This window comes from Tiliqua scincoides, chromosome 5 (genome assembly GCF_035046505.1).
Source record: "Tiliqua scincoides isolate rTilSci1 chromosome 5, rTilSci1.hap2, whole genome shotgun sequence".
In the NCBI taxonomy this organism is placed as follows: domain Eukaryota; kingdom Metazoa; phylum Chordata; class Lepidosauria; order Squamata; family Scincidae; genus Tiliqua; species Tiliqua scincoides.
Window position 1 is genome coordinate 107,299,489 of NC_089825.1, and position 26,796 is coordinate 107,326,284.

The 26,796-nt window shown below is 44.2% G+C and overlaps 1 pseudogene; it reads right to left on the reverse strand.

Annotated features, from left to right (window-relative positions):
• Nucleotides 1-3,538: 3,538 nt before the first annotated feature.
• Nucleotides 3,539-3,658, reverse strand: LOC136654486 (5S ribosomal RNA; annotated as a pseudogene).
• Nucleotides 3,659-26,796: the final 23,138 nt, after the last annotated feature.

Genomic DNA, 26,796 nt, shown 5'->3' on the forward strand with positions numbered 1-26,796 from the left:
CATGCATGTGCAGTTCAGTTTCACTTCCCATGGGGCTCAATATGTTTTCCTTTTTTGCTGTCAGCTAGTCAGTTTCATGACCCACCAAGAATCAGTTCGTAACTGACAGGTGGGTTCTGACCCATAGTTTGAGAAACACTGTCCTAAATTATACTACATTTACAAATTAGGATCTAAGCATTCAGCCTTTGCCTTGATCATTCCACTCAACATTGGGCAGGGAAGAAATGCACCCAGGCAGAATAGGTAAAGCTTGCAGGTCACTTGCAAGGCAGGATATAACTGCTGAATGTGTGCTGTGTTTGAGTCATCAGTCCTACAGTAGGAAACTGCTCCAGAGCCATCAGGAATCCATTAGGGCAGCCATTTTCAACCACTGTGCTGTGGCACACTGTTGTGTCGCAGATGGTCCCCAGGTGTGCTGCAGGAACTTGGGGGAGGGTCATTTATCAATAGGACCATTGGGGGATGTGAACCCCCATTGACAGCACAGTGTGCCTTGTCAATTGTCAAAAAGCTGATGGTGTGTCTTGACCATTTTAGTGCCTTGCCAGTGTGCCACGAGTTGAAAAAGGTTGAAAATCACTGCATTAGGGTATATAAGCCTCAGTGGGTAGACCAGACAAGGTGGTCCCCCATTATGCAGATGAAAGGTGTCATGAAAAGCCCAGACCCAAGAAGGAAGTGGTATGCCCATGACAAGGAGAGATCGTACAGCCCAGTCCTAACTGACAGCACTACAGAGGTTTCATGGTCACAAATGTCCATACGATCCCATGGCTGCCCCAACCAACTATCCATGGGAGAGCAGGCAATTTACACTTTATCCTTTTTGTCTCCCTTTATTTTTCTCTTATATATGGCTATGCATAGAAATAGCACAGTCATCCATAAAATAGATCTTGTTAAACAACCTATATATAAACTTCTAAGAAGAGCTTCGAAATATCCCCCCAAAATTTCCATTTGCAGTTTAAGTATATGCCATATATTCATGGCCTCTGCCAGTCCTCTCCCCCCTCTCTGGGCCTGATCAAGCCCCATTCTGCCCTCCCCTGTTCAGAAACACCTATTCCTGCCATCCTCCCCAAACTCCTGAGTCGCTCTTTGCCTTACTTACTTGCACCTGCCACCCTGGGGTCAAGATGCAGCACTGGTGGGATGGCACAGGCCTCCCCACAGGTGCTGCTGATTCCCAAGTAATCACAGGTGTGCCTTATGGCATGTCTGCGACCCACTGGAAGGGTGCAGAGGCTGCTGTGCTGACCGGAGAGGACAATAAGATGGGGCTGAGAGTATAAAAAGGTACTGAGACTCATCTTGATTTTGTGTACTGTGGAGAGCAGAGGGATGGAGCTTTCCCCTGAATTTTTCTGATTTTTAGGGCCACCCTGTTTTGAGCACCAGGGGTACAATGTTGACAGTTTCAGGTTTCTGCCCCTCTGAGCATTCAGTGTTTCCCCCACCACTGCAATTAAAAATCCACTTTTGACATATTTTGAAGGGTCAGGCAGTAAACTTTGGAATTTCACTTTGATTAGAACCTCTCATCAAAAGGTAAGTGCCTATAATCAGCAGTGCAACATAGTGTTGCATTCTTGCTTCTTCGGGACTTGCAGATGTCAGAGCCAATGGATTCCTCTCCAGGCCTCTATTCCTCATTTCCTCTTGTTCTTTTGGTGCGTGTGCTGATTATTATTCACATATAACTCTGTCAGTTGATCATGGAAGAGGCTCAGTGAAATCAAGATAACATTTCAGGCATTTGTTTCAGTCATCAGCTGCTTTACAGCTCTTTTGACAGGTGATAAGAGAGCTAAAACTCTGAGCTATTCAGATGCTTCCTTTTTCAGGACAGCTGAAAGTATTCTGAACCTCTCTACTCTCTACTGAGAAAGACACAAAAGATGTGTGTACGCACATGCATGTGTTTGAATCCTTGTCCTCAGCTTATTTATGCCACAAGATTTATGTCACCAGAAAAATTTCAGGTATTCCCATATATATGAAAGAAAATGTTGCGTTTCTGCAACTCGGAGACTTTGATGGGTCAAAAAGCCTATCGACTTGCGTTGTAGCTGTCAACGAATGTTACTCTGAATATGTATATAAACCTTCCCTTAATAAAGTGGCCCTGCTTTATACCAGGTATTACCTTGTCTTTCGTAATTTGGGGGGGGGGGTGCAGGGGGTATTTGGGCAAAGATGAACTTACATGACAATCTCACAACTTTTATCAGGAACTTCTGTATAATTAAGTAAATGTGGAAAAGTAATTATTGAGTGAGGATTCCCGCCAATGATAACTTTTCCTGACTTATATGCATTGACTTGGTTGCTTCCAAAATGACATTTACCCTCTAAGTCCAGGTACAGAAGAGGAAGGAACATTAACTGGTGTGACAGCAGCAATAGCAACCTGAGCTACCCAACACAGGACTACCCATGTCATAACCTCTCATCTGCCTTCTTCACCACTCTTTCCCTGCTCAGGTTTATATATTCCTACAGAACTAAACCACTGAGAACCTTCAGCATACACAATTCAGCAATCGTCCAGATTCATTCAATTTAAAAGACATCAGCTTCTGGGTCTGCCTTCATACCAATCATTGTTTTGAATCATCAAGGATTCATCTGCACATTGATTTAAAAATGTGCATTTGAAGGCATTTGCTTAAGTTTTCTTAAAGCCTTGTCAAATAAAAACATGTTCTGCTTCTTCCTAAAGGCTACAAGGGCAGAAGTTGCACGAGTCATTCTGAAACAGGAATTCTACATCAGTGAGGCCATCTCCAAGAAAAGGATCCTGCCTTTTCTTGCTTCCAGGCTGTTAACAGTTTTAAAGGTGGAGACAGTTTTAATTGTGCTGGCAATCAAAATGCCACACAGTGAAGAAGGTAGAAAATAAGTACTATAAGCTTCCAGTTATCTGTCTCTGTGGCTAATCCGGTGGTGGTGCTCTGGAACAGTTAAAGCTTTGCAACAATTCTCAATCACAAACCCACATACAACCCATTAGGATATTCTGACATAGAGGTTTCAGAACACGGATGATACTACCTAGTGGCCCAATCCCATTGAAAGGCAGTGGCAGCAGAACAGCATTGGCTGTCACTAAAGCATGGCAAAGCACACTGCGGAAACGCAGGGAACTGATGCACCAGCAAGAAGGCCGAAATCTTCTCACATTAGTCAGCAGAGTGACAGAGGTCCGCTGGAGCAGATAAGCCCAGGTAAGCCACTGGGGTGGAATGGGGAGGGAGGAACAGGGAAGAGATGGGAATGGGCGGATCGGGTCCAGCAGGGGGTGGGTTTGGTGGTGAATCCAAACTCCTTTTCCGGGCCTTATCTGCCTGCATGTGTCACTGCAGGCTTGCACCAGCAATACTGCTGGTGCAGGTTGGAGTTGACTAGTTGCAGCTGCAGGGGCTTACCCCAGGGCAAGGGGAGAAATGTTCAGTTGCCCTGAAAAGACTGCCAGCAGGAAAAGTCCTGCAGTGGGAGGCAACCTTCAGTCTCGAAAGACTATGGTATAAGCCTACAGCACCTGGTATTCCCAGGTGGTCTCCCATCCAAGTACTAACCAGGCCTGACCCTGCTTAGCTTCCGAGATCAGACGAGATCAGGCATGTGCAGGGTAACAGTTGCTGCCGGGGATGCAGTGGAAACCGCCCTGGCAGTGCTTCATCGCTGCACAGGATTTAGGTAGGATTTCAAAGTAGGAGCACAACTGAAGAATCAGCCAAAGCTTGTAAGAACAATCCAAGTGACAGCTGCCTCTTGGGGCTTAGGGACAGTGGGGAGCACAGGAGGACTGGCAAGCTGGGAGTGCATATATTCAGTGGAAGTGCAGGTCCATCCCAGAGTGTCCCGAGCATTTCCTGCATAAGTCACCAAGGCCTTATTTGAATTCCGCTTCAGTTTGTTTTACCCTGAACCACTCTGACTCTTACATGGTCTATATTTGGTTTCTGGTTTCTGCTTGTAGCTTAATTGCAGTGTGAGGCCTCCCTGTGGAGCAAGGGGAGGGCCCGCCCGGCCTTTCTGAGGGGGACCACCTTGTGGAGGCCTCAGACTAGTTCCCCAGAAGAAAGGGGGGTTGTATCACCCGGCTCCCCCTCTTTGGGTTGGCAGCATTTGCCAGAGTCAGGAGCAGGGGCTGCTGTCAGCAGATCCTCCTGCCTGCTCTTCTGACTCCCAACTGCCTTGTCATCCCTGGCCTCCAGGTTTATGTAGGGCAGACCCCTCCCTTTGGCCCCTCCCCTTCCCTCACAGGGATGGTACAAAAAGGGCCTGACTCTGGGACTGCCCTCCCCTGGGATTACCACCACTCCTCCCCTTCCTCTCTCACTTTCCCTCCCACTCCCTCTCACCTAGAGCTGCCAGGATTGTTCCTGAGAGGGCTGGGAAGGCTGCTGCCTCTGCTCTGGTCTCTGCCTTTGTGGGGTGGGCTGGCCCTGCCCACCTGGGTCCTGTAGCTCTGCAGACGATGTTGGGAGGTCCAGCTGTGGGCTTCCAATGTCACAGCCAGGTGCCCTGCCCAGCAGCCGAATGGCCTGCATCCTGTCTCCCCCTCCCTCCTCCAAGGCAGAGGGAGAAGTGGGGGGTTCAGCACGCAGTGTTCCTCTGCTGTGCTTTGCCGCCCACAGGAGTGCCCAGGTAGCTTATGGGGAGGTGGCCCCCTGTTCCACCAGCTTCCTCCCTGATCCTCTAGCCCAGAAGTCCTCTCCCTGGGTAAGTTGGGGACCTGTGGGAGGAGGAGAACCCCGACATGCAGCAAAAAAATGAACAGGGAAAACCCTGAAGACATTTAACATGTGCAATCTGATATACATAGAGATGTTACTGCAACCAGGTTATGTATTATTATTTTGAAGAAGAAGTTCTTTCCAGTTCTTTTTCATAAAGATCTTTGTTGATCTACTCTCTAACAGATACAGATATCCAGATACAGATACAGATACAGATACTTTATATTCCAGAAACATAAAGAGAACCATATATATGTAACATTTTTAAATCAATGTTTATAAATTCTTTTCTCTATTAGATGTTTCTTGGTGTTGAGATCAGGTCTTAGAATTATAATATAACATTTAGGGGAAAAGATGCACACCAACAGCCCTGTGTTGGAGGCCAGGATGGCAAACAGTTCCACTGCAACAAGTGCTTTCCCCTTACTGCTTAAATAAGCAGGAATAAAGGAGATCCAAACACTGCAAAAGACCAGCATGCTGAAGGTGATGAACTTGGCTTCATTGAAGGCATCTGGTAGTTTCCTGGCTAGGAAAGCCACAGTGAAGCTGATGGTGGCCAGAAAGCCCATGTAACCCAAGACAGAGTAAGACATGAAGGCAGACCCTTCATTACATTCCAGTATGATTTGCCCAATCTCTGAGTGCATGTCAGTGTCTGGGAATGGTGGTGAGATTGATAGCCATGCAATACAGATGGCCACTTGAATGAAGGAGCAGGACAGAACAATGGAGTTGGACACTTTCTGGCTGAGAAATACCCGCATCTTGCTTTCTGGCTTTGAAGCCACGAAGACAAGGACCACCATGATTGTTTTTGCCAAGATGCAAGAAACAGCCACAGAGAAACTGATGGCAAAAGCTGGGTGTCGCAGAAGGCAGCTTATCTTTCTAGGTTTCCCAATGAATAGCAGGGAAGAGAGATAGCAAAGCAGGATGGAGGTGAGAAGAACACAGGTGAGGTTCCGATTGTTGGCTTTGACAATGGGAGTATTCCAGTTCTTGAGAAATATTTGGATCATAAGGCTTGTTATAACTGAAAACGAAATTGCAAGGGAAACCAAAGCAACTGCCAAAGGTTCTTTGTAGGAAAGGAAGGTTATAACCTTAGGAAAGCAGTGGTCATGAATCCTGTTTGGATATTCCTCTTTGGGGCACTGGAGACAATGATCTGCATCTGAAAGGGACAAATGCGGTTTCAAGAGCTCATTAATATAGTGTTATTTATATTATTTTGAAATGATTAATTGTGAAGGGGCAATGGTATTTACGGATGCCTGAAATCTCTCATTGTTTTCTTATTGATGGGTTTTCTTAGTGAATATTTGCAAAAAATTCCAGCGCTTTCAAGAGGTTCATTGAAACTCTTGCAAAGGCATAGGAGGACAGGCGATCAAAGGGCTACCACAACTGAAATGTCAAGGAGCAATTGAGAGAATGATCTTCAGCTGAAACAGACAAGCACATTTTCAACAGCTCATTAATGTAATGCTGTTTGTTTTATGGACATATGACATAAACATAGGCCAATGTTAATTGGGGAGGCATGAATCTCTCTCATTTTTTGACTTGCAGTTGTGTGCCTCCTGAATGCTCACAGAATATCTAGCCCTTGCAGACAGTTAATTTGAATTCCTGCAAAGGCCCAGAAGTCTTCAGGAAACTTGGACCTTTTGTGAGAGATCAAATTGTTCATAAAGTTGAAATGCCAAGTTCCCAAATTTGTCCATTCACCTTGTCATTCTCAGTTCTGCTCACAAGCGTTCCAACAGGGTGTTTGCTCTGTTGAGCACCCCAGGCAAATGCTCACAGCATCTTAGTATCTATGCAGTATAAAACTTGATCACATGTGCACTGACCTCCTTTACATATAGAGTAACAGGTTAGTGTTATCTATAGCTGTGGTCTCAAACTTTTTAGGGGCCCTGGAGGCTGCTGCCTGGTTTATAAAGGGGTGTGGCTAAAATTGTGATTGGGCAGCAGTGCCCTCCACCCTCATAGCAGCTTTATTAACCCTTGATGTACATAGCCTAAACTGTCCTCTCAGTTTCACAAAATGCCAAAGATTGGCTCATTAGTGGGTTCCGGAGCCACAGTTGGTCTATAGATAAGAGAGGTGTTTGAGAACAGTGTTACTTACCTTACTCAGTCCATTATGTTCAGTAAGACTTGGACAGTAATCCTATCTTACTCACCTGAAAGGCACACCTCTATATAGATTACAGTAGTGCCTAGTGTACACTCACCTTCCTTCCCTGGTTGGACATGCAACTGAATGGGGAAAACTCTTGATAGATTATATCTGTTGCCACCTGAGCAGAGGAGCTGTGGGAATGGCTGCAAGTTAAACCTGAAACTTTGTATGTTTGCTAGAGTGACTGCCAATAAGCAAAAAATAACATAAGCCCTTATGGTCGCTAGCTAGACTTATTCCCTGTCTTGGTCCCTGTCTTAAGTACCTGAAGAATAGGACCTCCCGCCCTTTTCATTCACTTCCCCCTTTTCCCTCTTCTACCAGGGACTCACTGCATGAGTTTGGGGACAACTAGAATGAAGAACAACTCCTTCTTTCTGACTTGGAAGAGTTATCACTTAGCTGTAATGAAGGTCATCTGTCTAACTCAGGGGTCTCCAAACCCCAACCCCGGGGCCAGATGCAGCCCGCAGAGAGCCTCTATATGGCCCGCGACCAGCCTCTGATCCCCTGAGTGCCTCTGGCCCAGTTGACCAAACACAACTAGAGTTGTGCTTATGGGGTGGGGGAATAGGGGTCCATTTAAGTGTGCTTTATTTCTTGGGCTGTGTTGGTGCTTGGAGAAATCCTAGACATTTGAGCCCATTCATTTCAGTCGTTCATCTAAATTCCATCTCTAATGTATTTATTTAAATTTTATATTTAAATTTTTTTTTCTAGCCCTTGACACTGTACCAGGTATTTGATGCAGCCCTTCAGCTGAACAGTTTAGAGACCCCTGGTCTAACTGATTGGATGAGGGAGCCCACCTGCCTTCTGCCTTCCCAGGAGGAGAACTGGTGGGAAGAATGAATCAATCAGCAGGCTCATTCCTGACTCAAATGGAAGACAGAGGCTTCGCTCTCCCTCTTGGCTTATGGAGATTTACAAAATCAAAGGGATAAGGTTGAAAGTAGCTTCCCCCACAAGCTGAATCCACAGGAAAACAGACATAAAACACAGAGAAAGAAAGAGGGAACCTCAAGGACACACAGGGATTCATCACAACACAGTTCCTGGCTTTAGTAGTTTCTAGAACAGAGATTTTGTGACACAAACTGCACTGACACTCATTCGCTCTCTCTCTTTTTATATATGGGGGGGGGAGAGAGAGATCTTGGCTCATCTTCCCTTTTGAATGAATAGACCTTGTGTGTGTGTGTGAGTAAAACTGTAGTGGATCAATTGCTTTGCACTACAAAAGAAAGTCCTGGAGCAATGCAGTCATGTGTCTCCATGTGAAATGTAGCTCTACCCTGAGAGGAACCACATATCTGAAACAATTCCCATGCAAGTCTGTGCACTGTGACTTGCCTGTCTCGTTAGCAATCATGTCTTCTGGGCAAGGAGTGCAGTCATAGCAGCAGACCGGTCTCCCCTCTTGAATGATCTTGCTGTGTCCAACATGGCAGCGTTTGACACACATGGAATAAGGGACCACCTAATTGTAAAAGATGATATGGTTATAGCACCAATCTCTCTACACCTGTTACTAGGGTCAGTGCCAGGAGAGTTCACATTGTGCAGCTGTCCACAAGGACCTTGGGCCATCAGGCAAATCCACAGCTGATCACTGCAACCTTCTCTGTGTCCATGATAGGGAGCAGGGCAGTTGGATTAGGTTCTGAGGAACCTGGAACCAGCCATGCCTATTAGACCAGTCCTATTGCTGTTTGTTATCATAGGAAAATGTGACTCCAGATCTATAGCGTATAGAGAAATACTGTGATTGAGGCATGCAGGCGTGACTGCTTGGCTTTAGGAAGTAGTTTGGAGTCATCCAGTCATTGTACCACTGTCACATTGCTTCTGGGGACCCACCTGCCACCAAACATGGCATGGAGTCCCTCTCTGCAGGGGCTCTGGCGGTGTACCTGTCACCCCCATCCCACCTGGGGGCATGGCACTTGGGGCAGTCTGCCTCAGCCGTCCCTGCATAGCATCGCCACTGCTTATGCCCATTCAATATAGCTAAATGATGTAACATCCTTTCCAAATTTTTATTTACTTATTTTTTTCTTGGAATGTATATCGCACTTTGGGAAAGTTGCAACATTTTAAAAAGTACGGTGCAATAATAAAACTCTCAGGTTGGTGCTTGTCTCTTTAGGAGGTGGTGTTATAAGCCTCTCTGGCCTCAGCACTTCTTTTTTCCCCCTTAGGGAACACAGATCTTAAACTGTCTCTAGAACGTAGTCCCTGGAGGAGGGAGTACTGTGTGAAACTGGTATTTGATTTTACAATGGCTGGTAACTCTGATGCCACCTCTCATTCATGATATGGCTACAGCTATATAAAAGAATACAACAATGGCTCCTCACCTGTAGTAATTAACCCCAAATTTCATTGAAATTCCCGCTAAAGAAGATGGTACCTTCAGCAGTGCTATATCATAATGGCTTTAAAAATAAGTGTCTTATGTGTCTTATGTAGAAAATATTTATTTACCCAGTGTGTAATTAGCCTGTGGAACTCCTTGCTACGGGATGTGGTGATGGCGTCTGGCCTAGATGACTTTACAAGGGAACTGGACAATTTTCTGGAAGAAAAGTCCATCACAGGTGCCATGATAGTTATGACCATGATAGGTATGTGCAACTTCATGGTTTTAGAAGTAGGCTACCTCAGAAGGCCAGATACAAGGGAGTTGCAACAGGACACAGGTACCTTGTTGTCTTATGTGCAACTGAGATATCTAGTGGGCCACTGTGAGATACAGGAAGCTGGACTAGATGGGCATTTGAACTGTTCCAGTGGGGCTCTTCCTATGTTCTTAAATTTTTATGAGATATTTTTAACATGGGCCTAGATTTTCCAAACAGACTCCACTCTGTAAAGTTCAATGGGACAAAAGAACTGAACTTCCACAACAGTAGAGCAATAACCCATGTACAGCAGCTCCATTTGATTCAGCCGTGGCTTTTAGAAGGGCATGTTCTCCCTACCTGCTTAAATATATGATTCCACACAATGGCATCCTCCCTGATGGTAAACTCCTCTTTTGACGATATCTTTCCAACTTGAACTTTAAAAAAGGATTTATTCGGGAATGTGACCCAGTTAATGATATTAAAACCAGCTGATAATTCCCCATTTGCAAATAAGACTTCATGACCAGCACCATTGTTGAAGTGAATGTTTTTCAGGAATGAGTGGAACTAGATAAGAAGAGAACATTACTAGCTTTCTAGAACGGAAAATACTGGGTTCCATCTAAAGAAAGAGATTCCTGACTAAGCACCACAGAAATCAACAGAGACAAATTAGTTGTGATTAACATAGGTCCTGTTGACTCCAATGGTGTTTAGTCAAGATTTGTTTTCTTTGGATTTGACCCACATTCCCATGAGCTCAATCCACCATCCAGTCCCACCATGGAATTATTTTACAGTTGGACCTGATGTACAAAGGAATAGGATCCAAGGGTTTTCCTAGAACTCTCTGTCAACCTACCACTGTAAAACGAGCTGGCATCTGTATGATGGGTGGCCCAATCCACTATAATTTCACATATGGCAATGCCTGCTGCATTCTGCTGGGAAGTTTTGGCCTCCAGATGCCTCTTTTGGGCAAGCCCCTACTGGTCTGGTGGGCCTACTTGGACCTGTGTCAGTGATATTGCTAGTACAAGTCTGCATGGACCAGTGAAGGTGCATCAGGCCCAGGAAGGGTGTTTTGATATGGTGGACGCTGCTACTGCTGAACCCTGTTCCCTTACCAACCTGAATCTCCTATCCCACCCACACCAATTGCCTTCCATCCAACCCCATTCCACTCACCTTCCATCCCATTCTGACCACCTTCTAGGCTTACTTACCAGGGCTGACAGGTGTCTGGCCAGACCATGCACTCTGGCATGTTACATTTTGAGACAGCCAGGAAGTGCCTAGTGCCACCGGAACACTCATTTAGGTGGCAGTAGGTTTGAATAGGATAGGGTGGTTAATTGTTATATGGAGTGGAGTTAGAGTGGGCGAGACAACAGTGATTATAAAATGTGTCCAGTTCTATATTCTGTTCAGTCTTTTCACTAAATACTTGAATACTTACTCCCATTGACTCTAATGGGACTTACTTCTGAGTAGACATGCATAGGATTGGGCTGTGAGTCGCTTATTTTATTTGATTCTCAACCCAAAGTCTCCCAACAAGTTGGCTAAGCCAACAGACATGATTGCACTCCTACAAAGAAATCAGTGATGACTTTACCTGCCATGGTTGGATGGTCAAATGTTTGCATTTGCTTCTCTTCAGCACCATTCTGTGTCTGGACAGGTAAATGCCATGCAGAGCATGAGCCACAGCATAGATAGCATTGTAGACACCATAGCTCTCACCAGACATATCCAGCTCAAACAAAGGTGTGGGTCGATTTTCCTGTTTCTCCTCCTCTGTACAGTGTTCACACTGCACAAATGCAACTTGCCAGAAGAAACAGAGAAAGTGCATCAATGTCTCATCTGGCTTTAAGGTTTGAAGAAAGTCCCGGAATTCTGGCACTGCACTTGTGTGGCTCGAGAAAGATAGAGCTCCACTGAAAACCTTTGTTCCAGTAAATTCTCCACTGGCTGTAACAGAGAAGTACCATTTGGATGGAATAATCCATACCTTGCCTATATAGACCCCTGTGTCAGAGTCAATATTTTCTAAAAATGGGGTTAAAATATAGATTAAGTGAGAGTTCATTCCAAGAACAATCACATTGACTTCAGCTAATAAAAGTGTTAATTCAGTCTTTGAGATACCTATAATGGAATTTGGTTTGAAGTTTGTTGTTGTACCCCTTAGCAAGAATGCAAAACAGATGCTGTTCTGGGCAAGCAAAGGAGTGAGATTCTGCACAAAGCTTTCTCCATCATCATCATCAGAAACCACAAGGCCAATCCATGTCCATCTGAAATGCATGAGTAGCTGGACAATCCCAATGTAATGGAGAGATTCCCTTGGTGCAGTCCAGTACATAGAAGGGAAATCAATTCTACCACTGTCCGATCTGTCAGCTGTACCATATGTGAACTAGAGAATGGGAAGATGATCACATTTAGAGTCAGCCCAACAAGACATACTATGTACATTTTTTAGATTGTGACCTCCACTTTGGGACAGGTCATTCTTTTGTAAAGCTTTTTCCAAGAAATTCTCTTCTTATTCCTTCTGTGTTAAACCACTTGGAGACTGTCTTATTTTTGGTAAAGCTGTAAGTATTCACAACAATGACAACAACAGTAATAATCCAGTTGCCCTGTTTCAAGCACTCTACATGCAAATGGGATGTTACTACACATAGATAAAGCCCCCCCCCCCCCCGATAAAATGAATCAACAATTTGGGTATAGGAGCATTAAAAGAATTCTTCTGCCCCAATCCTATCTGCCATCATATTATAGCAGGTAACCATGTCAACGTTCCCAAACTGGGTCTTCCCCTCCTCCTATTATATGAAATGGAATACACACAGAGAGGACGCAAGCATATATTTTGTGTTTTTACTGGGAACTTCCCCTCCAAAAAAAATAATAATAATTAATCCACTCTCAAAAACTAAACTGCTTTAATTCAGCCACTTTTCGGATGAATACTGTGAAATTGAAAGCACACTTGTTCATCTAGATGCCTCTTATCAAACATCGTATAGTGATAGCAAGACATATAGTTATATGAGGAATAAAACTTCCATGCTTATAAGAGTTAGACTTTAATTATACTGCCTGCAGTCCTGCTCTTCAGTGAAAGGGTATTTCATTACAGTACAACTCAAGAAGAACTCTACACAGAGAATGCCCCATTACCCCCATACCTGTGGAATTTTGTAGATATTGAAAATGTGGGCCATTTGCATAGAGGTTTCTTTAGTGAGCCCACCAATGACAGACAACACATCCCTCCTTTCACACTTGTAATTGGGGCTATTCTTTTGTGGTGGGAATAGTAGGTCCACGGTGCTCTCATAGGTGATCCTTGAATTAAACAAGTTGTCATAGATGTGGAACCCCAAGGTGAGATTGGGCAAGAGCCTGGGATTGCTGTTGATCTCATGGATGGCAAATATTATGGCCAGGGCGTGCTGGTAATATCTAATCTTTGTGCTACAATGAGATTGACACCAAGGCTTAGAAAATTCTGTGAAATGCAGTATCTCATGGACTGTCACTAGCAGCACAGCTACATAGCCTGCTGGAATCCCCTACAGTACTAGAAAGGAAGAGGATTGTGCTCTGACAGCACTGGCTGTCTCAAATGTGCCAGAAAGCATGTGAGTAGTGGAGTAGTAGGGTAGTGGAGCAGTTCAGGGTGCCGACAGCAAGGCTTTATAGCAAGTGAAAAATTGAATTAATTTTCTAAGCAAGCAAATAAATTATGTTTTAATATTTCTGTGTACTTTTAAAAATTTTGGCTCCTTTATAACATATGCCTCAGGCTCTGCAGTATCTTAATCCAGCCCTAACAGATTCATTTTGAAGCTTAGAGAGTCATCCCTTGATAAACGGTATCTCTGGAACTTCCTCATGCAACTGGTTGACACCCTGATCTCATCAGGCAAATGGCAACATTACTAAACCATCAAGAAGAACTTACAGGTAAATCTGATGAGTCTTCTCTGGAACATCTGTATAATTGAGCAAACGCGGAGAATGAAATGTTAGCGAGAGGATCCCACCAATGATGACTTCTCCTGGCTTGTACAAATTGTCTTGGATGCTTCTAAGAAGGCTACATGTTCCATTCATGTCCTGACACGCAAGAGGAGAGAACAACAGCAGAAAAAACAGCAGCAAGAAGAGCTGCTTGAGTGTAAATACGTACCTATCCATGTCTCAGCTATACCTCTGCATCACCATACTCCTATCTGCCACTATCCTCATCGCAGCAGATGACAAATGGAGTCCCAACACCTCTCTACCACCTCAGCTGAGTGGCACATTGCAGTTGCCACAGAAGTCATCTGAGAATTTAGAGGTCTATATTTTTCGACTGGTTTGTTTTTTGAAGGAGAGAGAGAGAAGCTGTTATTTTAATAATTACAGGGCAGGTAAATACCCGCCTGAGACAGGCCAGTGAAATCTCACTAAAATTGGATAGGCTTATGTTGTTCAAGTTGGAAAAATATGTTTGTTCCATCAGAGCCAGACTGGCACCTGTTTCTCAGTCAAACTGTATGGGGAAAGTTGGTTGCTTTTGCAATACATGGATGCTCTGCAGTGCTGTCCTTCATATTGTAATGAGGTGAGGTTTTAAACATGTGTTAACTTGTGCACTTGGGAGAAAGCTATCTTGTGTGTTGGGACCCTGAGTAGTGACCAATAACACAGCTCAGTGGTTCAGTGGGGAAGGATGAGAAAGGTGAGACTCAACATGCAACAAAGAAAGTTTTATTGCAGGGATAGTTTTACAAACAAAGGCAAGGGGAATCAGAACAAAAAGCAGATTTGGTGCATACACGTATATTTCACAACCCATGTTAAATCATAGAACACGTTAAAGGGAAGGGTCTTATCTATGGACACATTCTGTTTTGAAGAACCATGACTTTTGTGAAACCGTTGATAGGATTCGCTCCTTGACAGCAGCAGCTGATGCCTCTGCTTTGCCTGAATTCCTCCAATTTTGTCATCCAAGTTCCCCTATGGATGAGAAAAGACAGACAGGTGGGCCAGCAAGCAAACAGTTTAGGGCACCTACAGCTAGGGAGCAGCAGCGGACCTCCCCAACCCTGCACCTGGGGCAAAGGTCCGGGATAGCGCCCCCCTGTGGCTATTGCTGCCCCCCTGAACAAAAACCCACCCCCCTACTCACCAGAGACTCACAGAGCCTCGCGTGACTTCCACCCGCATCAGGGAAACCTCTCTGAGCTTCCCCGATGCTATAAACTGTGCTTCCGGAAAACTGGAAGCACAGTTTCTGCCCCCGTTGGGAACCTCAGAGAGGCTTCCGTGGGCCCCTAGCGCCTCGCCACTGGGGCTTTTGCCCTGTCGGACCTAATGTTAGGTCCACAACTGCTAGGGAGGAGGAGGAGAGGCATCTGCACCCCACTTCCCTTTAGTCACCATCTTTCCCATCATGCTGCTCCTGTGTGAAATGGAAAGGAGCCGTGTGTAACTGGAAGCACGAGCTGCACCTGTTCATTTCCAGAGGCACTGAGAAGGGAGAGAGGCTGTGCAGGAAAATTTGTGAAATAAAAGGGATGGGGATAGGATTCAGATTAACTCTCTTTGCCTACTGGGTCTTTCAACAACAACAACAACAACAGTATTTATATACCACTTTTCAACAAAAAGTTCACAAAGTGGTTTACAGAGAAAATCAAATATCTAATGGCTCTGTGCTCTAATCTGTGCTTTCAGAAGCACAGGATGGAAGGAAGAAGGAATCTGGAGTTACGACAACTCTGTTTTTCCTTTCCCAAATGCGCTGGGGGGGGGTGTGGTTGCTACCATTCTCCACTTCTGGCTTGTTTGAAATTTGGAAGGGGATCAGAGCTCCTAGTGGAGTGGCAGGCTAGAGAGGGCAGTGGGAAGTTAGACTGGGGGCTTGTCTGCTCACCACCCCTCCAAGGGTGCTGTTCCATGGCATGGTCCATATTGCTCCATGGCCCAGTCCTCCCTGTACGGAACAGCATCTTGTTTTTCATTGCTTTGCTCTGCTAGCAAACTCAGCTCCCATATCCTATCACTGTAACCAATTCTGATCTGCTCCCACGGGTCAACATGAACTTGTGCCAGCAACTTAGTTGGCACAGGTTCGAATAGACCCATTTTACAAGCAGGGGCTTTCCCCAGGAAAAGGGCTCAAATATCCCCTTACCACAAGAAGACTTTCCACCTTCCAAATTCCCCTGTAGGATGCAGCACACGCCATGCTGGGGCACAGGGAAGCTTAGGAAGGATCAACTGTTTGTGAGCGAGTTCTTTGGCTGCTGCTCTGAATGGTTTATGAAAAGTATACACCACTTTTATGCACGTGCTTAAAGAAGTGCACTATAAAAACTTTCGAATAAACAAAACCCTCGTTAACTTTAAGCAATTAAGCAAATACAAAATAAAAACTAGAGCCTAAACCAATCTACTTCATCAACTTTGCGAAAGCCTTTGACTGTGTGGATCACAACAAATTGTGGCAAGTTCTTAAAGAGATGGGAATACCAGACCACCTCATCAGTCTCCTGAGAAATCTGTATGCAGGTCAAGAAGGAACCGTTAGAACCAGATATGGAACAACTGATTCGTTTAAAATTGGGAAAGGTGTACAACAACGCTGCATATTGTCACCCTGCTTATTTAACTTATATGCAGAGTACATCACGCGAAAGTCTGGGCTGCATGAATCAAAAGCTGGAGTTAAAATCTCTGGGAGAAATATCAATAACCTCAGATATGCAGACAATATCACTCTAATGGCAGAAAATGAGGAGGATCTAAAGAACCTCTTGATGAGGGTGAAGAAGGAAGGTGCAAAATGTGGCTTGAAACTTAACATTAAAAAAACCTGAGATCATGGCATCTGGTCCCATCAACCCATGGGAAATAGGAGGGGAAGAAATGGAAGCCATGACAGAGTTTATCTTCTTGGGCTCCAAGATCATTGCAGATGGAGATTGCAACCAGGAAATAAAAAAAAAACAACACAATGCTTGCTTCTTGGGAGGAAAGCTATGGTAAGCCTAGATAACTTAATTAAAAGCTGAGACATCACCTTGTCAACAAAGGTCTGTACAGTCAAATCTATGGTTTTTCCAGTACTAATGTATGGCTGTGAGAGCTGGACCATAAGGAGGGCTGAGCATCGAAGACTAGATGCTTTTGAATTATGGTGTTGGAGAAGACTTTTGAGAGTCCCCTGGACTGCAAGGAGATCTAATCAGACAATCCTAAAGGTAATCAACCCTGACTGTTCATTGAAAGGACAGATGCTGAAGCTGAAGCTGAAATACTTTGTTTATCTCATGAGAAGGGAGGACTCTTTAGAAAAGACCCTGATGCTGGGAAACATTGAAGGCGAAAGGAGAAGGGATGAGATGGTTAGATAGTTTCATGGAGGCAATGACCATGAATTTGGACAAACTACCAAAGTTAGTGGTAGACAGGGAGGCTTGGCATGCTGTGGTCGATGGGGTCACAAAGAGTCGGACATGACTTAATGACTGAACAACAACAATGATTAAACCAATAAAAATCACATTCAGCACGAGAACTCCTGTCTCAGGGCCCAATCCTGAACATTGCCATCACCAATGCTGAGCCCTAGCATTGAGTGCTGTAAATGTACCATAAAGCACACTTATAGCATGCAGTGAGGAAGGAGTAAGGAGTACCTACACTGGGCCCAGCGCCAGACAGACAAGGACGTGCTGCCGCTGGGGACAAGTGAGGCTACCAGGTGGCTGTACGATGCCAGGGTGGGCAATGGAGTGGGAGGAGGGTGGAATAAGGACAGGGACCAGGGCAGGAGGGGGGCAGGATCAGCATAGCTCTGCTCTGCCATTTTCCAACCTCTGTGTTGTGCCTCCCAGTCAAACACAGAGTTTCTCAACTCTGCCAGCAAATCAGCCAGCGCAGACTTGAGAAGCCTCATTAGGGCTTTCCCTGGGGGAAGAGGACAGAAGTCCCCTTCCCCCAAGGAGGCATCCAGTTGCTTCCCAGCACTTGTTGGATGCAGTGGTAGGTGCTTTGGTGTTTCTGCTCCAGTGGGCGCCAGGAAGCTCAGGATTGGGCTGTCTGTAAGATCTTAGGGCCCAATCCTATTCAACTTTCCAACTCCAGTGTAGCCACAATGCAGCCCCGTGGTATGGGAATACATGTTCTCATACCTCAAGAAGCCTCCAGTGATTGCCCCTCCACCGCAGGATGCAGTGCCCACCCCACTGGCACAACTGCACCAGCACAGGAAATTTGAATAGGATTGGGCCCTTAGGGGGTGGAAAAGAAGTGACACTAGTTCTGGCAGTGCTAGGTCTCATTGGGATTGCGTCACCAGTTCCATACAGAGAGCCACAAATAATTTGCCTTTTAGAATCAGCATTCATAATTTCTTTTCTCTATGACAAGCTTCTTGGTGTTGAGATCAGGCCTTAGAACAATAATGTAACACTTGGGGGAAAAGATGCAAGCCAACAGCCCAGTGTTGGAGGCCAAGATGGCAAACACTTCCACTGTGACAACTCTTTTCCCCTTCATGCCCAAATAAGCTGGGAGAAAGGAGATCCAAACACTGCAAAAGACCAGCATGCTAAAGGTGATGAACTTGGTCTCGTTGAAAGCATCTGGTAGTTTTCTGGCTAGGAAAGCCACAGTGAAGCTGATGGTGGCCAGAAAACCCATGTAGCCGAGGACACAGTAGAACATGAAGGAAGACCCTTCATTACATTCCAGTATGATTTTCCCAATCTCTGAGTGCATGTCCGCATCTGGGAAGGGCGGAGAGGATGACAACCATGCAATACAGATGGCCACTTGAATGAAGGAGCAGGACAGAACAATGGAGTTGGCCACTTTCTGGCCTAGAAATGCCCTCATCTTGCTTCCTGGCTTGGAGGCCATGAAGACAAGGACCACCATGACTGTTTTTGCCAAGACAGAGGAAACTGCCACAGAGAACATGATGCCAAAAGCTGGTTGCTGCAGAAGGCAGGTCATCTTTCTGGGTTTCCCAATGAATAGCAGGGAAGAGAGATAACAAAACAGGATGGAGTAGAGAAGAACACAGGTGAGGTTCCGGTTGTTGGCTTTGATAATGGGCGTGTTCCAGTTCTTGAAAAATATTTGAATCACAACACTTGTTATCACTGAAAACAAAACAGCAGTTGAAACCAAAGTCATTGCCAAAGGTTCTTTGTAGGAAAGGAAAGTTATAACCTTTGGGATACAGTGATCGTGATTCTTGTTTGGATACTGGTCTTTGGGGCATTTAAGACAGTGGTCTGCATCTGAGAGGGACAAAAACAGTTTCAGCATCTCATTAGTTTAATCCTGTTTGTATTCTGTAGAAATGATTAATTTTCATAAGCAATTGTTAATTCAGAAAGCATGACTCTCTCTCTCTCTCTCTCTCTCTCTCTCTCTCTCTCTCTCTCTCAATGTGTGACTTGCGATGGTTGTTTTAAGTGATTGTTCAAAATTTTTTAGCTCTTGTGAAGACTTATTGACTCAAAAGTATTCAAAAAAGCTTGTGCCTTTTGGGAGAGATCAAGGGGCTCACAGAGATGAAATGCCAAGCGCCCAAAGCTTGCAACTTCAAGGAGGCCTGTGTCTGTCTCAGTTTTGCTCACAAGCATCACAACACTGATGTTGGCTCTTTCTAGCCTCTCCCCGATCAAATAGCCACTAGTACTGATGCTGTATAAGAACAAGTCACATGTACTGTACATTGACCTTCTTTACATATGGAGTATTAAGTGCACCCAGATACTGGTTGGAGAGCATCATATTGATGGGGTAGAAGAACTACATATGCCCTATGTTTTCAGTAACATTGCAATACATTAAATGTAAAACTAGTAATGAAATGTAATAAAATAAATATACCAATAACGGAGCATTCAAACATAGACTTGAGTCAACGCAGACCTCCTGTGCCAGCTCCTGAGTGCCGTGAATGTGCCATAAAATATGTTTGCAGTAACTGGGAGGCTTGCACCACTCGCATAGGCTTGATCCAGATCCAGACAGAGGGGAGGGTCATTTTAGAATGGGGGAGGGCAGGAGGTGGACCCGACCAGGGAGAGTGTGGGGTCATCCACAGCTACATCAGAGTTTGGGGGGGGGATAGGATGTAACTCCAAGTGAAATGGAGCTCTGTCCTGGCTGCAAACACATATTTGAAACTATTCCTGTGCAAATCTGAGCATCGCAACTTGCCTGTCTGGTTAGCAGTCATGTCTTCTGGGCAGGGAGTGCAGTCATAGCAGCAGACAGGCCTTCCCTCTTGAATGATCCTGCTGTGTCCAACACGGCAGCTTTTGACACATGTGGAACTGGGGACCACCTAATCATAAATAATGGAAAGGATGCAGCACAGATCTCTCCATAACTATTAGTGCCGGAAAAGTTGACATTGTTGGTTAACTAGTTCCCAATGAGCCCCAGCACAGTTGAGTCAGCGGGGGGGGGGGGAGGAAGGAGGTGGGCAAAATGGGGCATGGAGGAGGAGCAGAAAGGTGCAGGGAGAGGAATGGGGAGGTGACGGGGCAGAGAGGAGGGTGGTTCAGGACTGGGATGGCAGATTGTATTTGCTAGCAGTGCCACCCCCCCCACCCAAAGTGTGCCCTCTGGCCTCATTACTGGGCTTCTTCTTGATGCTTGCCTAAAAGCCACCAAGCTGATTCCACAGCTGAAACAAATGAATATTTCAATTGTGCTTTAAAACAAATTCCAGGGAAGAAAATGTTATAAGAGTCGTCTTTTATTCTCCAAATGTGGACATTTCATCATCAGCCCCAGAGTTTGTTGTTGATGTAGGAGGATAATTGGGGGAGGGAGTGATAACAAAGGTGATACTTAGAACTGTTATTTAAAATTGATTGAATGAGGAGAGGTGACAGATTGGACCTCATACTTTTCCTATCCCCCATCCCTGGCCTCCATCAGCATTCCTGGGACCATTGTACCATTTGCATAGCTGGCACAGGTCCAAGTAGACCCAGCAGAGCAGCTGGGTTACTCCGTAACCTCAAGGAGGTCATTGTGACTTGAAACTTTGATTAGGTTAGGAGCTGGGCTAGGAGCTAGATAGTTTTGGACTGACAGATAGCTAGATAAGATAGGAGCTAGATAGTGTTGGACTGACTTGAAACTTTGATTAGGTTAGGAGCTGGACTAGGAGCTAGGAGATAGATAGTGTTGGACTGGCTAGGAGCTCGGTGAGGTTGGGCTGACCATCAATGCTATATTCTTATGGCTTCAAAAATAAATGTGTTATCTGAGATATTTTGGCAGGGGTCTAGAGCTACCCTACAGTGTGGGCAATGTAAAGTTCACAGAGATACAAGGAGAGAGTTTCCCTAGCAGCAGTGCAGCAACACATACACAACAGCTCCATTTTATTCAGTGGTGACTTTCAGTAAGGCAAGTCCTCCCTACCTGCTTAAATTTATGGTTCCATACAATGGCATCCTCCCTGATGATAAACTCCTCTTTTGGAGAAATCTTTCCAACTCCAACTCTAAGGAAGGATTTATTAGGGAAAGTGACCCAGTTGATGATATCATAACCAGCTGACAATTCCCCATTGACAAATAAGATTTGATGACCTGCATTGTTGTTGAAGTGGATGTTCTTCACGAATGACTGGAACTAGGGAAGAAGAGAACATGACACAGGCCTATAAAATTGAGTGTCAGAATAGATTTTCCCAAACTGTTTCAGGCCGGTCCACAGCCTGCACAGTTCTTTTAGAGATTGGAGGAAAGGAGCACACCAAGTTAAGTGCAATAATTGGTTTATTAAAGTGCAGAAAATAAAATAGACAGACCTACGTTTTAGTAGGATGGCGCAGGGGTATGGAGAAGGTCGAGGGTCACAAGAGTATTGGGCTAGAATAGGGAGGTTATATTGGGGGTGCTGGGTGCTAATTATCCTGGACGTATCAATTATCTGCCAATGAGGGGTACTCCCAGTAATCAGCTGGGCAGAGAGATGCCTTTCCATGGCAGAGATAGCATGAGATGGGCCTGGCCTTTCCCTTTTGGCTTGGGCCCAAGTTCTCATTGTGAAGGGCAGATACTGGCCTCAGCCTTTACACAAACTTTATGATGGTTTGGTATGAATTTGGGATGCCAGTTCCAAAAATGGCATCCGTTTTGCCCTAACATCTAGTTTTGGAGATATACGTAGTATAGCCTCATTAGTGGATGGTTCAAGCAGCTTCCTCATGAGGACGCCATGGTGTAGGCTTCCTCATGAGGAAACAGCTTGAACCATTCATTAAAGAGGCTATGCCGTGTCTCCAAAACTAGACGTGATAGGGCAAAACGGATGCCATTTTTGGAATTGGCACCCGAAATATACCCAGGATTCAGTGTAAAGTTTAAGGAAGCAAAATGTGTGTTGGCCTGTATTATCAACTTTCTAAAATGGAACATACTCAGTTGTGTCAAAAGAGAGTACTGACCAAGTGCCACTGAAATAAACAGAGATAAATTGGCTGCATCTATTTTAATTCCCATTGATTTTAAGTGTGTTTAGATGGAAAAAAAATCTTGGCATACAACCCAAAATGTATACAAGCTCCATCTACCATCCAGTCCTACCATGGCACCTTTTTACAGCTGTTTTCCCTGAACTCTCTGTCCACTAACCACTGTGACATGAGGTGACATCTGGATGAATTATCTGTTATTTGATGCAGCATTAGAGCGTATGCGGTGTACTCAGTTCTCTTGAAATGTTCACTCTACTGTTCACTCTATTCCACATATACTTGAATAACATATACTTCAATAATGTAGGAATAGGGCATAGAAAGATCTCTCTTCCTCCTGATAACTTAATACCATACAGTTGTCCTCATACTGTCCTGATACTCATCAGTGTCCATTATTTTTTGATTCTCTGCTCAAGGTCTCCAATGACTATCCTTGTGACACCTTTGCCAACTTGTCATCCATTGGACATGATTTAACCCTACAAAGAAATTCACCACTTGACAGTGATGACTTTACCTGCCATGGTTGGACGGTCAAATGTTTGCATTTGCTTCTCTCCAACACCATTCTGTGTCTGGACAGGTAAATGTCATGCAGCGCATGAGCCACAGTATAGACAGCATTGTAGATACCATAGCTCTCACCAGATATATCCAGTTCAAACAAAGGTGTGGGTCGATTTACCCGTTTCTCCTTCCCTGTACAGGGTTCACACTGCACAAATGCAACTTGCCAGAACAAACAGAGAAAGTGCATCAATGTCTCATCCGGCTTGAAGGTCTGAAGAAAGTCCCGGAATTCTGGCACTGCTCTTGTGTGGCTGGAGAAAGACAGAGCCCCATTGAAAATGTTTGTACCAATAAATTCTCCACTGTGTGCATTAGAGAAGTACCATTTAGATGGCATAATCCATACCTTGCCTATATGGGCCCCGGCATTAGAGTCAATATTTTCCAAAAATGGGGTTAAAATAGTGATTAGGTGAGAGTTCATACCGAGAACAATCACATTGACTTCAGTTAATAAAAGTGTTAATTCAGTCATTGAGAAACTTATAATGGAATTTGGTTTGAAGTTTGTTGTCGTACCCCTTAGCAAGAATGCAAAACAGATGCTGTTCTGGTCAAGCAAAGGAGTGAGATTCTGCACAAAGCTTTCTCCATCATCATCATCAGAAGCCACAAGTCCAATCCATGTCCATCTGAAATGCAGGAGTAGCTGGACAATCCCAATGTGATGGAGAGATTCCCTTGGTGCAGTCCAGTACATGGAAGGGAAATCAATTCTAACACTGTCCGATCTGTCAGCTGTACCATATGCGAACTAGAGAATGGGAAGGTCATCACATTTAGAGTCAGCCCAACAAGAGATATTGTGCACATTCATAAAGTGCATCAATGTCTCATCTGGCTTCAAGGATTGAAGAAACTCCTGGAATTCTGGGACAGCATTTGTGTGAACTGAGAAAGACAGAGCCCCATTGAAAATGTTTGTACCAATAAATTCTCCACTGGGTGCAGTAGAGAAGTACCATTTGGATGGCATAATCCATACCTTGCCTATATATGCCCCGGCGTCAGAGTCAATATTTTCTAAAAATGGGGTTAAAATATAGATTAGGTGAGAGCTCATGCCAAGAATAATCACGTTGACTTCAGCTAATAAATGTGTTAATTCAGTCTTTGAGGTAATTCTAACAGAATTCTGCTTGAAGTTTGTTGTTGTATCCCGTAGCAAGAATGCAGCACAAATACTATTCTGTGCAAACAAAGGAGTCAGACTCTGCACAAAGTTTTCCCCATCATCATCCTCAGAAGCCACAAGGCCAATCCACGTCCATCTGAAATGCAGGAGTAGCTGGACAATCCCAATGTGATGGAGAGTTTCCCTTGGTGCAGTCCCGTACATAGAAGGGAAATCAATTCTAGCACTGTCCGACCTGTCAACCGTACCATATGTGAACTAGAAAATGGGAAGATGATCACATTTAGAGTCAACCCAACAAGAGATACTATGCACATTTCTTTGATTGTGACCTCCACTTTGGGATAGGTCATTCTCTTGTAAAGCTTTTTCCAAGAAATTCTCTTCTTATTCCTTCTGTGTTAAACCACTTGGAGACTGTCTTATTTTTGGTAAAGCTGTAAGTATTCACAACAATGACAACAACAGTAATAATCCAGTTGCCCTGTTTCAAGCACTCTACGTGCAAATGGGATGTTACTACACATGAATAAACACCCCCCCCCCCAATAAAATGAATCAACAATTTAGGTATAAGAGCATTAAAAGAATGCTATTGCCCCAATCCTATCTGCCAACATATTTTAGCAGGTATAGCATCATCGTTCCCAAACTGGGTCTTCCCCTCCTCCTATTATATGAAATGCAATACACACAGAGAGGACACAAGTACATATTTTGTGTTTTTACTGGGAACCTCCCCCTCCAAAAAAAAAATAAAAATCATTCATGTATTCTCAAAATCTAAACTGCTTTAATTCGGTCACTTTTCAGAAGAATACTGTGAAGTTGAAAACATACACTTGATCATCTAGATGCCTTACCAAACATCATATATTGTAAGGCATACAATTATATGAGGAATAGAACTTCCATGCTTATAAAAGTCAAACTTTAATTATACTGCCTGTAGTTCTGCTCTACAGTGAAAGGACATTTCATTACACTATAACAGAACAGGAACTTTAAATGCCCCATCAAACCCAAGTCATACCTGTGGAATTTTGTAGATATTGAAAATGTGGGCCATTTGCTTAGAGGTTTCTTTAGTGAGTCCCCCAATGACAGACAACACATCTCTCCTTTCACACTTGTAATTGGGGTGATTCTTTTGCTGTGGAAACAGTAGGTCCAGGGTGCTCTCATAGGTGCTTCTTGAATTAAACAGGTTGTCATAGATGTGGAACCCCAAAGTGAGATTGGGCAAGAGACTGGGATTGCTGTTGATTTCATGGATGGCAAATATTATGGCCAGGGCATGCTGGTAATATCTAATCTTTGTGCTGCAATGAGATTGCTGCTGACTTAGAAAATTCTATGAAATATTATATCTCATTGTCACTATTGGCACAGCTGCAAAGCCTGCGGATAGCCTAATCCCCACCAGTAAAACAGAAATAGAAACGAAGTGTATTAGGCAGTGGTGTCAATAAGGGGTGCAGTGGTGTGAACCACACCAGATGACATGGTCATGGAGGTGAAACCAAAAAGACTTACAGCAGATGCTACATTTCCCAGCATTCCCCTCCCTGCATAGTCAAATGGAATGGGGGGTGGCCTTGGGTTGGGGGGTGTCATCAGGATTTACTCAGAGCATTGAGCACAGCATGAAATTTTAAAAAGGCAAAATAGCATTAAAATGACTAAATTTCTCCTAATACCCAATATTTTCATTTGCACGCAGATGTCATATCACCCCTTCATCAATCACCCATTACTAGCTTTCATGTGCAAACCTCACAAATGCAGCCCTCATGCCAACCAGCATCATATCCATCTGTATAACTTGGATTCCTCCCCTCTTTTATTGTTTTCCAGGTGATTTTGAGCACAGTTACCAAACTAGGGGAAACAGAATGTGGCACAGAAAAAAACCTTCTGCATTCTAGTCAAACGTAATCAAGTTTATTTCTGTAGCTGACTACTTAATTGCTTTTGAAGTTTATAATTGGAGTCTTCCTGAGGACAGCTAGATTTTTTATCCTTTTTACTGTTTTCCTGGTGATTTGTGCACAGTTAGCTAACTAGTGGAAACAGAATGTGGCACAGAAACAAACTGGCTACTGAAGCTGGCTACTAAATTCCTGTTGAAGCTTTTAACTGGTGTCTTCCTGAGGACAGCTGATAGTCTTCTTAGGACAGTCTTTCTCAGGATAGCTGACATCAGGCTCATTTCTAGAGTTGTACAATTCTCAGTTAGTGGGACTTAGTGGTAGAAATTGGACCAATTCATCTGTCCCAGTAATTCAGAGTTGTCATCTCATGATAAACTGCACCTCGGGACCTTCCTCATGCAGCTGTTGTAACACCCTGATCTCACCAGGTAAAAGGCAAGATGACTCAAAACAATCAAGAAGAACTTACAGGCCAGTCTTATGACTCTTGTATGGAATTTCTGTATAACTGAGAAAATGTGGAAAAGGAAATATTAGAGAGAGGATTCCGCCAATGATGGCTTCTCCTGGCTGATAAAGGTTGTCCTGCACATTCCTAGAAAGGCTGCAAGTTCCTTTTAGGCTCTGACAAACAAGAGGAGGGAGCATCAACTGAAAAAATAGCAGCAAGAGGAGCCACCTGAGTGCAAACACAGGCCTATCCATAACACAGCTGCACACCTGCTTTCTTCAGCACACTCCTAACTACCATGTAGATCACAGCAGGTGCAAGGGATGAGAAACAGAGTCTTACACCTTTCCTGAATAACATCACCACACAGCTGGGTGACACATGGCAGCTGGCAGAGAAGTGACCTGAGAATTTAACTGCCTATGTTTTTCAAGTGGGTTGTTTTTTGAAGCAGAGGGAAAAAAAAAAGACATTCAATTTTTTTTTTTCCAAATAATAATTACAGAGTAGATTAATGCCTGCTTGAGACAGAACAGAGAAATATCTCCCTAAAGAAACACAGGTTCATGTTGTACCACTTG